This window comes from Salmo trutta, chromosome 26, assembly GCF_901001165.1.
Source record: "Salmo trutta chromosome 26, fSalTru1.1, whole genome shotgun sequence".
Classification (NCBI taxonomy): domain Eukaryota; kingdom Metazoa; phylum Chordata; class Actinopteri; order Salmoniformes; family Salmonidae; genus Salmo; species Salmo trutta.
This window is the reverse complement of record NC_042982.1, coordinates 14,840,101-14,854,491: the sequence shown is the minus strand read 5'-3', so window position 1 is coordinate 14,854,491 and position 14,391 is coordinate 14,840,101. Positions and strand designations below refer to the sequence as shown.

General features: G+C 42.9%; 1 pseudogene; it reads left to right on the top strand.

Moving 5' to 3' along the window:
- Nucleotides 1-1,399: 1,399 nt before the first annotated feature.
- LOC115163220 (dynein assembly factor with WDR repeat domains 1-like) lies at nt 1,400-14,389 on the top strand (annotated as a pseudogene).
- Nucleotides 14,390-14,391: the final 2 nt, after the last annotated feature.

Sequence of the window (14,391 nt, the reverse complement as noted above, 5' to 3'; positions counted from 1 at the left end):
AGGTAGGGAGGCGAGCAGGCCAGAGGTGGATGAACGCAGTGCCCTTGTTTGGGTGTAGTAGCTATGACAGGACATGTAAAATATGGGACACGGCGTCAGGCGAGGAGCTGCACACACTGGAGGGCCGCAGGTACGTGGTGTACGGCATTGCCTTCAACAACCCCTAGGGGGTCTAGTCACCTTCCTGTTACTCTACCCCAGGTATAAAAACACCAGGACCTGTATTCATAAAGCGTCTCAGAGTAGAAGTGCTGATCTAGGATCAGGTCCCCCTGTCCATATAATCTGATTCATTATGATCTAAAATGCTAAACTGATCCTAGATCAGTACTCCGACTGAGACTCTAAGGTCCCAGAGCCTTATGCCTATCCTATGTTCCTCCATTGGGAAAGAGTTGTTGGTGGTCAAAATAAAGTATTTTCCTATCTCAAATCTTACCTTCATTTCTTCTCTTTAATCCAGGGACAAGATTGCCACTGGGTCCTTTGATAAGACCTGCAGGATGTGGAGTGCCGAGACAGGCACATGTTTCCACACCTTCCAAGGAGACACTGTGGAAATAGTAGGAGGGACTTTCTAATCTAAAGATTGGACTTTCTGAGAGATTGGACTTGTCTTTCAGTATAAATAGGATTGCAGTGAGCTTCGAATCAGATTTTTTATGTGAATGGCAGCTAACACAGTTTTCGGTGCCGACCATGTATGTTTGGCGTTTAACCAACCTTGGTGGCCACGGGTAGCATGGACACTACGGCCAAGCGATGGGACGTCCAGACTGGAGAGGAGGTGGCTACACTGACAGATATTAGCTCTCTCTCTCTCTCACTTTCTCTCACACTCTCTCACTCTCACCACTCTCTCACTCACTTTCTCTTCTCTCCTTTCCTCTCATCACCACACACTCTCACAATCAGCCAAGTCCACATCCATTCATTAATGACTTAATTCAGTCATTGATATGCATTCATCTATTAATTTTTTAATATGATCATTCATGTGCTGGTCCAGCAGTCACCCTGCTTACTGTGTTCTATTCTCCCATCATATGTGTGTATGAAGCTGTGACTGTAATGCATTCATTAGGTAATCTATCTATCTACATACTCAACTACAGGACATGCAGCAGTTTCCTGCTGCACGTGGGCAAACTGTGTGGCTATGTGTTCCAGAGAGGGGATTCTGTGTGCTCCTCTCTATGCCTCCTCTCTACATCTCCTACTTCAATTATTCCTACATTAGTCATGCTGGTGAATATGGTGACTCGAGCACAAAAAGGAAAATGTCTTCCTCGAACTGAATTGGATGAAATTGTGCAATTTAGCTTTTTCAAAGGAGAAAGAATAGCTCATTTATTTGACTGTTCTTTTGAGAACTCTGCAAGTGTAACGAATTGAATTCTCTTCTCTCTTCCCCTCCTTCTCCCCCTCCCCTTCTCTCTCCTTCCTCTCTCAGGGCCACTCAGCAGAGATCATCTCCTTGTCGTTTAACACAGTGGGTGACCAGCTAGTCACTGGCTCCTTTGACCACACTGTTTCTCTGTGGGATGTTCCATCTGGGAGGTGAGAGCCCAAGTGTTTGTGTGTGTTTTTGCGTGTCCATCAATGTGTGTGTGTTTGCGTGTCCATCCATGTGTGTGTTTTTTTTACGTGTCCATCCATGTGTGTGTGTTTGCGTGTCCATTCATGCGTTTGTGTGTGTGTGTGTTTGCGTGTCCATCCATGTGTATCGTACAATCAAATCAAATCAAATTGTATTTGTTACATGCGCCAAATACAACCGTGAAATGCTTACTTACAAGCCCTTAACCAACAATCCAGTTTTAAGAAATAGAGTTAATAAAATATTTACTAAATTAACAAAAGTAAAAAAAAATTGAATCAATCACGAGGTAATGCAAGACATTTACATAACAATAACGAGGCTATATACAGGGGGTACCGGTACCGACTCAATGTGCGGTGGTACATGTATAGATAATAAACAGTGAATAGCAGCAGTGTAAAAACAAGGGGGGGGGGGGTTAATTGTAAATAGTCTGGGTGGCCATTTGATTAGTTTAGTTGCTCAGCAGTCTTATGGCTTGTGGTTAGAAGCTGTTAAGGTGCCTTTTGGTCCTTGACTTGCCGCTCCAGTACCACTTGCCGTGCAGAGGCAGAGAGAACAGTCTATGATTTGGGTAACTGGAGTCTTTGACAATTTTTTGGGCCTTCCTATGACACCTTCTAGTATATAGGTCCTGGATGTCAGGAAGCTTGGCCCCAGTGATATACTGGGCCGTACACACTACCCTCTGTAACGCCTTCCAGTCAGATGCTGAGCAGTTGCCATGCCAGGCGGTAATGCAACCAGACAGGATGCTCTCGATGGTGCAGCTGTAGAACTTTTTGAGGATCTGGTGACCCATGCCAAATCTTTTCAGTCTCCTGAGGGGGAAAAGGTGTTGTCGTGCCCTCTTCACAACTGTCTTGGTTTTTGGACCATGATAGTTTGTTGGTGATGTGGAGACCAAGGAACTTGAAACTCTCGACTCACTCCACTTCAGTCCCGTCGATGTTAATGTAGTCCACAATCATCTCCTTTGTCTTGCTCACAAATGAGAGAGAGGTTGTTATCCTGCCACCACACTGCCAGGTCTCTGACCTCCTCCCTATAGGCTGTCTCATCATTGTCAGTGATCAGGCCTACCACTGTTGTGTCATCAGCAAATGTAATAATGGTGTTGGAGTCATGCTTGGCCACGCAGTCGTGGGTGAACAGGGAGTATAGGAGGGGACTAAGCACGCACCCCTGAGGGGGGCAGATGTGTTGTTGCCTCCCGTTACCACCTGGGGCCGGCCCATCAAGAAGTCCAGGATCCAGTTGCAGAGGGAAGCGTTTAGTCCCAGGGTCTTTAGCTTTGTCGGCGCTATGGTGTTGAACGCTAAGCTGTAGTCAATGAACAGCATTCTCACATAGGTGTTCCTTTTGTCCAGGTGGGAAAGGGCAGTGTGGAGTGTTTGCGTGTCCATCCGTGTGTGTGTGTGTTTATGTGTCCATCCATGTGTTTTAGTCATTGTCTAACCACCATTACCGCCCTACTCTCATTCTACCAGGCGTGTCCACACACTGATAGGTCACAGAGGGGAGATCAGCAGTGTTCAGTTTGATGGGACTGCTCCCTTCTCATCACCGGCTCCATGGATAAAAGCAGTAGGGTGAGCTCTCATCCTCTCTCACATCCTCTCTCACATCCTCTCTCTTTCTCTCTCTTTCTCTAGTAGAGTCTCCTATCACTTAAGCTCTGCATCATTTAAAAAGGAAATTGAAATCCTTGAATCATTCCAAGATGAGTCACGTTTTCTGGGTAGTTGTGTGAATTATTCACATGGCTGCATTCTTGAAGAGGAGATTGTGAAGAGGGGAAAACACAACCATTGTGTTGTTAGAGCGCTAACCAAGCTGGTTGTTTTTGTTAAAGGTTTTTAAAAATAGATTCATTAACATTTGACATTTTGCCATTGTGTGTGTTTGTACGTGTGTCTGTGTGTGTTTGAATGCGTATGTGCGCGCGTGTGTGTGCTTATGTGTGTGCACGTGTGTGTTTGTGTCCTTACAGTATGTGTTTGTGTACCGAAATGTGTATGTGTGTCTCTGCTATCCCAGGTGTGGGAGGCAGTGAGTGGGAAGTGAATGGCCACACTAGCAGCCATGAAGACGAGGTGCTGGATGTGTGTTTCGACTACACCGGTCAACTCATAGCCACTGCCTCGGCTGACGGTATGACCACAAAGATACAGTATACAGTATATCATACTAATGGTGTTCTAATTAATTATGGGGTACCTCTACCTCTGCTGTTTCAATGACTGTCAATACAAAGTTCCTGGATTGAACAATGTCCCAGGCACTGAACAATTATATCCGTTCTGTACCCAGCCCAGCCACCCCCATTTCACACTATCATGCCAACCCAGATCATACTGTGGTGGCTTGAAAATGTATTTTTTACATTGTCCTTTCCAGCACAGTTCCGGCAACTATGGTGTATGACTAACCAGGCCAGCTCAATTTAATTTCTTTTATTTTAAGGTTAAACTTCATCTTCGCTCTAGCAATACCACCGGATGTTTTGAGAAATCAATATTTCCCCCTGACTCTTAGGCACAGCGAGAGTGTACAGCGCTGCCAGCTACCAGTGCATCTCCAGACTGGAGGGCCACGAGGGAGAGATACCCAAGGTGAGTCACTGAGACAGGTAATGGTTCAAACAGGATCCAAAATGGCCCATCTCTCTCTCTGTCTCTTTGTCTGCCTCAGAGCATCTGTCAGACTCACAAGGGTACAGGACTGGACAGGAGGGATGAGGACGGCAGTCCACTTGCCGGGGGGGATGTTTCTACCTCCTGTTACTGATTCTTGTGTCAGTTTCTAGGTCAACCACATCTTGACGATGACATAGAGAGACGTGACCCTGAAGGTGTGTGTCCCTCAGGCCAGAACGTTCCAGAAACATCCGGGCCCGTCTGAACTGCTCTACATACAGGCTGATTCCTGGTCTACCTGTGACTCCCTCTTCCCCCGGTAGTCTCATTTGATTGGCACTTTTCATTTGCTCTTGTCTCGGTTCCCTATAAAGTCATACCTTGAGCCCTTTAATGTCACACCTTGGTTGTTTTATTAACCAAACACCATGATACAGTCTGCCCCTGCTCAGTGTGTAACTGCGTTAGCCACGGCTGTATAGAACCACATGTGTCCTGGGCCTGTGTTGTAGGTGACCCAGCTGTAACCTGAATGTGTGTGTGATTTTATCAGGCTCTGCCATTTGACAGGTCTGCCAGTGTACGCTTGCGTATGTGCATATTTGTTAGTGTGTGTGTGTGTGTACATGCCTGCATGTTGTGTGTGTATGTGTACGTGTTTGTCGCTCGGAGCCACAGCCACTAGGGGGCCTGATTCAGACGTAGGAAATGTATGCCTTTCCTACACACATCTTTCCTACACACTTCTCAATAGTTGGTATTCAGACTTACCTTATGCAGATGCGTAATGGACTTTGCAGGTGTGGTTAACATTTATTAAACTGCTGAAAACCCTCCCACTTGCTGGCCAACCATTTTCATGTGTTTTCATTCAATAAAATTTTTAGTACATTTCTCTAAATCCATCCCTTTGTACCTTTAACTACAATTTTCTTGAGAATCACTAGAATATATGGAGAGAAGGTTCCGAATATTAGGGATCAATGAAAGAAAGCCTTGTAAACACAGCGTCCCACCTCGACAACAGCCAGTGAAATTGCAGGGCGCCAAATTCAAAACAGAAATCCCATAATTAAAATTCCTCAAACATACAAGTATTATACACCATTTTAAAGATAAACTTCTTGTAAATCCAACCACAGTGTCCGATTAAAAAAAAAGGCTTTACGGAGAAAGCACACCATGCGATTATGTTAGGTCAGCGCCTAGTCACAGAAAACCATACAGCCATTTCCCAGCCAAGGAGAGGGCTCACAAAAGTCAGAAATAGCGATTAAATGAATCACTAACTGTTGTATAGCACACTGTATTACTTATACAACTAATATAAGAACAGGAAATTAACGTGGGCATTGTTTAATGCGTTTCACAGGAAGAACATTCCAAGCGTATTTAACGTAGGTAAGCAAGGGTTACAGGTGCCCTAAAGGGACAAAACTAGAATATCAATACACAACATATTCCTCCCCCTTTACCTTTGATGACTCATAAGGAAAAAGTAAATATTCACTATTTTGCCTATTGTTTTCTTTTTAAAACCTCCCTGGGCAAGGTGGGACGTTTGCGTCCCATCTAGTCAACAGCCAGTGGAATCCCGTGGCGCGAAATACAAATACCTCAAAAATGCTATAACTTCAATTTCTCAAACATATAACTATTTTACACCATAGTTAAAGACAAGACTCTCGTTAATCTAACCACACTGTCCGATTTCAAAAAGGCTTTACAGCGAAAGCAAAACATTAGATTATGTCAGCAGAGTACCCAGCCAGAAATAATCAGACACCCATTTTTCAAGCTAGCATATAATGTCACAAAAAACAAAACCACAGCTAAATGCAGCACTAACCTTTGATGATCTTCATCAGATGACAACCCTAGGACATTATGTTATACAATGCATGCATGTTTTGTTCAATCAAGTTCATATTTATATCAAAAAACAGCTTTTTTACATTAGCATGTGACATTCAGAACTAGCATACCCCCCGCAAACTTCCGGTGAATTTACTAAATTACTCACGATAAACGTTCACAAAAAAACATAACAATTATTTTAAGAATTATAGATACAGAACTCCTCTATGCACTCGATATGTCCGATTTTAAAATAGTTTTTCGGTGAAAGCACATTTTGCAATATTCTCAGTAGATAGCCCGGCATCACAGGGCTAGCTATTTAGACACCCAGCAAGTTTAGCCTTCACCAAACTCCGATTTACTATTAGAAAAGTTTGATTACCTTTGGTGTTCTTCATCAGAATGCACTCCCAGGACTTCTACTTCAATAACAAATGTTGGTTTGGTCCAAAATAATCCATAGTTATATCCAAAGAGCGGCGTTTTGTTCGTGCGTTCAAGACACTATCCGAAGTGTAAATAAGGGTCACGAGCATGGCGCATTTCGTGACAAAAGATTTCTAAATATTCCATTACCGTACTTCGAAGCATGTCAACCGCTGTTTAAAATCAATTTTTATGCCACTTTTCTCATAAAAAAGTGATAATATTCCGACCGGCAAAGCGTGTATACGTACAAAGAGAGAGAAAATAAAAGCATGCTATCCCCTCGTGCACGAGCCTGAGTCTCATAGTACTGTTACTGGCCACTATCCAAACGCGCTAATGTTTTTCAGCCAGAGCCTGCAAAGCCACGATTCAGCTTTTTGCCGCCTTCTGAGATCCCATGGGAGCCGTAGGAAGTGTCACGTAACAGCAGAGATCCCCTGTAATGGATAGAGATAATCAACAAGGGCAAGAAATGGTCAGACAGGGTACTTCCTGTACAGAATCTTCTCAGGTTTTGGCCTGCCAAATGAGTTCTGTTATACTCACAGACACCATTCAAACAGTTTTAGAAACTTTAGGGTGTTTTCTATCCAAAGCTAATAATTATATGCATATTCTAGTTTCTGGGAAGGAGTAATAATCAGATTAAATCGGGTACGTTTTTTATCCGGCCGTGAAAATACTGCCCCCTATCCATAACAGGTTTTAAGGTCCGTGATGCGAAAGCAATTGGCCTTTCTTCACCTGATGGCATGATGTGTGAGACAACTGCACCAACGCCATAAGGCGATGCATCACATGCCAACTGTAATGGCAAGTTGGGGTTGAAGTGGGTTAGGGCCTCTGACTGAGCTAAGGCTGTTTTCGCTTTCTTGAATGCCTCCTCACATCTGTCTGTCCACTTCCACTGTTTGGTTTTGTTCAAAAGTTCATGCAGAGGCTTTAACATGTTAGCTAGGTTTGGCACAAACTTTGCGTAGTATGTCAATAGTCCTAAGAATGATCTCAGCTGACTCACGTTCTGTGGGGATGGAGCTTCCACAACAGCCTTCACCTTCGATGGCGCCTTGTGGAGCCCCGAACTGTCGATGACGTGGCCCAGGTACTCAACAGAGGGCCGGAAAAACTCGCATTTGTCCTTCCGGACCCTCAGACCATACTCCTCCAATCTCTGTAGCGTAGCGTTCAGGTTTCTCAGGTGCTCCTGTTCGTCTTTGCCGGTGATGAGTAGATCATCGAGGTAACATTGGACCTCAGTGAGCCCGCTCAGTATCTGGTCCATAGCTCTCTGAAACAAGGCCAGAGCTGAAGTGATTCCAAAAGGAAGCCTCCGGTACCTGTACAGTCCTTTGTGAGTCACTATGGTCAACAGTTCTTGTGACTCTTGGTCCACATGCGTCTGTAGATAGACTTATGTCAGGCCTATCTTACTGAATTTTTGTCCTCCAGCTAAACCAGAAAAGAGGTCGTCAATGAGGGGTAGTGGATATTTTTCAGCAGTCAAGACTGGGTTAATGGTGACTTTGAAATCACCAGTCTGACTGATCCATCTTTTTTATGACTGGAACAACAGGTGTAGCCCATCCACTAACATTCACTGGATCCAATACTCCACTCTCGACTAGTCTGTTTAGCTCAATTTCAACTTTTGGTTTTATGGCGTATGGGACAGGTCTAGCTTTGAAGCATTTTGGCTTGCTGTCTGGTTTCACGGTCAGTTTAACTGCTATGTCCTTCATACTGCCAAGGTCTCCTTTGAACACATCCGCGTTTCCTCAATATCCCTTGTAGGTTTGTGTCCTCTTTTACAACCATGTGAATTTCCTGCCAGTTTAGTTTGATCTTTTCCAGCCATGCAATGCTGGATGGTTGCCTTTCACAATGTAGAGTGGTAGCTTTACCTTCTGTTTGTTGCGCTCCACTGTACACTGTACACTCCACACGCTTCCTCTCACTGGAACAATCTCACCGGTGTATGTTTTCAGCGTCATCTTTGTGGGCTGTAGTGTGAGGTGATGTAGTTTCTCCTTGCATGCAGCCTCAGACAGCAAAGATATGGCTGCTCCAGTGTCCACTTGCATCCGTACTGCGTTTCCATCCAGTAGCGGTGTCACCCAGTAGCCGTATCCATTGTCTGAAATTGACATAACATGCAAAGATTCTTCCCCTTCAGACAGGGTATCACTTTGTTCATCCTCTGTGTGCTGCATTTTATGCACTTTCTTTTTGTACTTCCTGAAGTCGCTTTTCCTTTGTTCAGTACATTTGCTTGATTGTGTCTTTTTGTTTTTACATGCACGTTCGATGTGACCCTTTTTTTCCACAACTTCTGCAGTCTAAGTCTTTGCACCAACACTCCTCTGCTTGGTGACCTGGTTTCCCACAGCGATAGCATGGCTTGCCACCTCCTGCCTTGTTTTTTAACCACGTAGACACCTTATGCACTTTGGTCGATGCACTTACCTGTTGTGCGTCTTTATTTGCCATTTCCATTGATGTACTCACTTCTATTGCTCTCTGCAATGTTAAGTTACTCTCAGTCAAAAAGGCGTTTCTGAATTGCCTCGCTGCGCATGCCACACACTAACCTATCACGTATAGTGTCGCTCATTGATCGCTCAAATTCACAGTGTTCAGATAACTGTTTCAATACAGCCACAAACTGTGAGATTGATTCCCCCTCCTCTTGATTTCTCTTATGAAACCGGAATCTCTCTGTGATTATCAGTGGTTTGGGAGAATAATGTCCTTTTAAGGTAGCCACAATTTCATCATATGATTTATCACCAGGTTTTTCAGGCGTTACTAGGCTGCGCAGTAGATTGAATGTTTTTCCTCCCATAACAGTCAAAAATGTTGGCACAACGACTTCTGATTTAATGCCATTTGCCAACACAAAGTACTCAAAACGTTCTGTGTAAGAACTCCATTGTTCCACAGATTCATCAAATGTTCCTATATTTCCAATCAATGCAGACATTTTCGGTTTATTTTTCCAACTCACACTTTTCAGACGGTCCCTTACACCCAGACCCCTTTTTTCCCCCCTTTCTTTTAACTCACAATGACTTCACTTTCTCCCGCAGCGAAACTCTTCCTATCCCTCGAGGCTCTCGTTGCCGTGACATCAAAGGCTAGCTAGCATCACTCGACTGGCTAGCTCCACGTTTTGTCCGAGTCTCTCTACAGCGAAAAAAAAAGAATTTAACTCAGATCTTCGGCAGAAAGTCTGAGTTAAACGTGAGAAAGTTTCTTCCTCGTCGCCAGTTTTGTTGTATAGCACACTGTATTACTTATACAACTATTATAAGAACAGGACATGAGACGGGAGTAGAAATTAAAGTGGGCATTGTTCACAGGAAGAACATTCCAAACGTATTTAACGTAGGCAAGGGGGGGTTACAGGTGCCCTAAAGGGACAAAACTAGAATATCAATACACAACACTAACCTTTGATGATCTTCATCAGATGGCACTCACAGGACTTAGTGTTACACAATAATGTGTGTTTTGTTCGATAAAGTTAATCTTTATGTCCAAAAACCTCAGTTGAAATTGGCGCGTTATGTACAGTAATCATTGTCTCAAACAAACATCTGGTGAAAATGCAGAGAGCCACATCAAATTACAGAAATACTCATCATAAATATTGATGAAAGATACAAGAGTTTAACATACGATTAAAGATAAACTTCTCCTTAATGCAACCGCTGTGTCAGATTTCAAAAAGGCTTTACGGCGGATGCACACCACGCGATTATGTTAGGTAAGCGCCTAGCCACAAAAACCATACAGCCATTTTCCAACCAAGGAGAGGTGTCACAAAAGTCAGAAATAGCGTTAAAATGAATCACTTACCTTTGATGATCTTCATCTGGTGGCACTCCCAGGTCTCCATGTTAGACAATAAATATTTGTTTTGTTCGATAATGTTCCTCTTTATGTCCAAAAACCTTGTTTTGTTGGTGCGTTTAGTTCCGAAATCCAAAGGCACAATGCGCACTCTCAACATCAAGACGAAAAGTCAAAAAAGTACAATAAAAGTTAGTAGAAACATGTCAAATGATGTTTAAAATCAATCCTCAGGTTGTTTTTGTCATAAATAATCAATAATATTTCAACCGGGCAAAAGCTTCGTCAATAGAAAAGGAGAAACAAGAAAGGTGCATTCCCGATCACGCTCAGGACTCATGTCTGGAAATTTCCACTGTCCACTCATTGAAAGTGCTGTATCTCCCTAATTTTTCAGAGTAAAAGCCTGAAACAATGCCTAAAGACTGGCCACATGTAGAGGAAGCCATAGAGATCGTGAACTGGGTCCTAAGTCTTTGTATGGTGGATAGGCTTTCAATGGAAAAACAGCCTTTCAAAATAATAGCACTTCCTGGTTGGATTTTCCTCAGGTTTTTGCCTGCCATATCAGTTCTGTTATACTCACAGACATTATTTTAACAGTTTTGGAAACTTTAGAGTGTTTTCTATCCAAATCTACTAATTATATGTATATCCTAGCTTCTGGGCCTGAGTAGCAGGCAGTTTAATTTGGGCACGCTTTCATCCAAAATTCCGAATGCAGCCCCCTACCCTAGTGAAGTTAAGGGTTAGGAAAGTATTTATGAATAATAAAAAAAACAGCTTTGGAGAGCCTTTATGCACGTAATATATTGGTGAATAAAAAATTGTTGTTTGATTCATCCTGAATAATAATCTATAAATCTACCCTAATAATCCTTATTTATCAGTCCAGTCATTGTGAAGCAGGCTCCAGGTTTAAACTGCTACATATGGTCTGAGTTCCATAATTATTCAAGTAATTATTCAAATGTCCCAAATTATTGCACAATTTGTAATCCGTTAGCCTAATATACCCGCAATCTACTATTGTTAGCGATCCTCAGGAACAACCATACAAACGTGACAGACGAAAGAAATGCAAAAGTTAAGGAACTAACACTAAAGTCAGTGTATGTGGGGAGAACTGACGGTGGCTACCGATAGTGACTAATATTTAACATGAAACAAATGGTAAAAGATACAGAGAAAAATCTAGGCATTTAATTAAAATATTCTGGAAATCATATGGTCTCCAAATTTCATCCCAAGTTATAAGGCCAGCATTTCGTAAACTTCACTGTGGAAAGGTTAATATACTGTACATTTAGCAACTTACAGGAACAATTAGTGATTGTGCCTTGCTGAAGGACACATCGACAGATTTTTCACCTAGTCGTGTAGAGGAATTGAACCAGCGACCTTTTTGTTACAGGCCCAACGCTCTTAACCACTAGGCTACCTGCCGATATGTCAAAATGCTTTAGTTTGCTGCCATATGACTGGTTTAACATTTGGTTCCAACGATCATAAGGTAAAATATATCTAAAAGAACGAACTTATTCATAATTTCATTGCGCATAAAGGTGGTGGAATTATGAGGGAGTCAAGGTCAGAATAGGGCGTATCTGTAGACACATTTGCCACATTCATTTTATTTGATCTCCAGCCCTAACGAATAAGGGGTGAAGAACATGTTATTCTCATGCTTAAATTCAAGGTCAGAATACGCTTAGAGAGAAAAGTGCATAAAAAGTGAATTATGTTCTATTTAGGTGCACTAAACTCAGGTTGCAATTCCCCTCTAGCTGTCTCATTGGGCTGCCTGTCTTGTGTCTGTTTACTGAAAGCCATCAGGGCCCAGCCTTTGTAATAGGCTGGAAGGAGGATGATTTCATAGGATTATGACACTAATCTCCCCATAACAGGACACCTCTCTCCCCTCCCTCCGCCTCTTAACCGCTCTGTCAATCTCTTTTTCATCACTCTCCCACTATTTCTCTCTGTCGGTCCCTGTTTAACTTCCATTCTAATTTCCACTGTCATCCCTCCATCTCCCTCTCCCCCACTCTTTGTTGTTTCTTTCTTCCTCTCATTACGAGGGACCAGAATTTTCTTAAAGTTCCAATGCAACCGTTTTTAGCTCAATATTAAATCATTTCTGGGTAACAATTTAAGTACCTTACTGTGATTGTTTTCAATTAAAATGGTCAAAAATTTCTCAAGCAATAATTTTGCTAGGACTGACTGGAGTGGTCTGGGTGGGGAGGGGAAAACGGAAAACTAGCTGTTTTTGGCAGAGGTTTGGACCGCCGGGCGATGTCACCAGGCAGGCCAAAACTCCATCCCAAACAGGCTGAAATTTCAGGCGGTCTTTTTCAAACAGCTCTTACACTAAAAGGTCATTATCATAATTTTCACAATTTCACAGTATTATTCAAATCTCATAGTGTGAAAATATATATACGTTTTTTCTGCACTGGGCCATTAAATGAAAATAATATCTGTAGAATTAATTTCATAGAACCAAATACTGCTAAATAAATTCATTGTTTTGTTGATTAAATATGTAGGAAATCATGTAAAAGAGTAATTGATATGGAATGTAATTATCTCAACAGAATTCGTGTGGGTCTACTCATGACTATTCAGTTACTCCATCTGCTTCTGCCTCATCCTTCTTTCTCTTCTCTTTTTCCTCTCTCTTTTCACCACTCTCTTCCCTCGTGTCCCCTTTCCTCCAAATTGTACACCTCTGTGCTCTCCTTCTCTCCTCCATGCTCCCCCATTTCCACTTTGCTCCCCCCTTCTCTCTCCCTCTCCTCTCCTGCAGTGTGAGACTTTTAATAAAAACACACTTTACTTTTATGACAATGCAGAGCCAGCATCATTTAACCATCCCAGCCTCATGTTTATTTCTTCACCTCACTGTGTGTACTTCTTGATCTCTCTGAAGTCTATCTGTTCCATTAGAACCATTCCTCCATAGGAAATACCTGCTGCATTTACAGTTAATAGCCTTTTAAGAATATAGGGCTGATGTGCTGAAAGTTCCCCATGCTCTGCTCATTTGGTGATTCCTATCTCCTCTTGCACACTAAAGGCATTCACTCCATCACTCCTTTTCACTCTCATAACACACACACACCCTTACGTCAATTTCAACCTCCCCTTCTTCTCCCTTGCCGATCTGTTTTAACGCTCAGGGCAGTAGAGTTCTGTCGTCTAGAGCTGACAGGATGGCTCGCCTGTGGGATGTCCAGTCTGGTGTTTATCTTCAGGTCCTGGAGGGACACACGGACGAGATCTTCTCTTACGCCTTCAACTACGAGGGTGACACCATCACAGGTAATATGTACCCTCTGTCAGGGCTGGGGTCAGTTCCATTTCAATTCAGCATTGAGTTAGCAAAATTTGATTTAGAATTTCAGTTTACTTTCTGAATTGCCTGAAATGGAATTGAGCCCAACCCTGCCCTCTATATAATCATACCTAGTTAAAATGTAAAGACACCATTGCAACCTCTTCACAGCCAAACAAGCATTATTTTTTATCCACTCACAAGCACTTTAGCAAAGTTCAAATGAACAGACCACAGCTGGATGAGGTGAGCTTCTGTCTCCTTTTCAATCACCTGTCCCTGTCTTCTCTCTGCTGCAGCCAGCAAGGACAACACCTGTCGCTGACCCGTCCTACGGTCAGTAGATTGTGTGAGGAAGGGAAGGCCATCTGATGTCCATCCCCCAACAAGAAGATGACTCCAACAGGGCCTTGTTTGAAGATGCCCTTCCTGGAAGTTATCACTGACCCAATGTATGTGACCTCCTAGTTTCTGTGGAGTATGATTCAGTAGACTGGATAGCTTTGGTGAATTAATTTGGTCCCACTGTCATTTTACTATGTAGCACTGTAGACAGACAGTTTAGCGCGGTGTGTGCGTCCCAAATGGCACCCAATCCCTATTAAGTGCACTACTTTTGAGCAGGGCCTATAGGGCTTTTCAGCCTGCATTCACCAGTTAGGATTTGA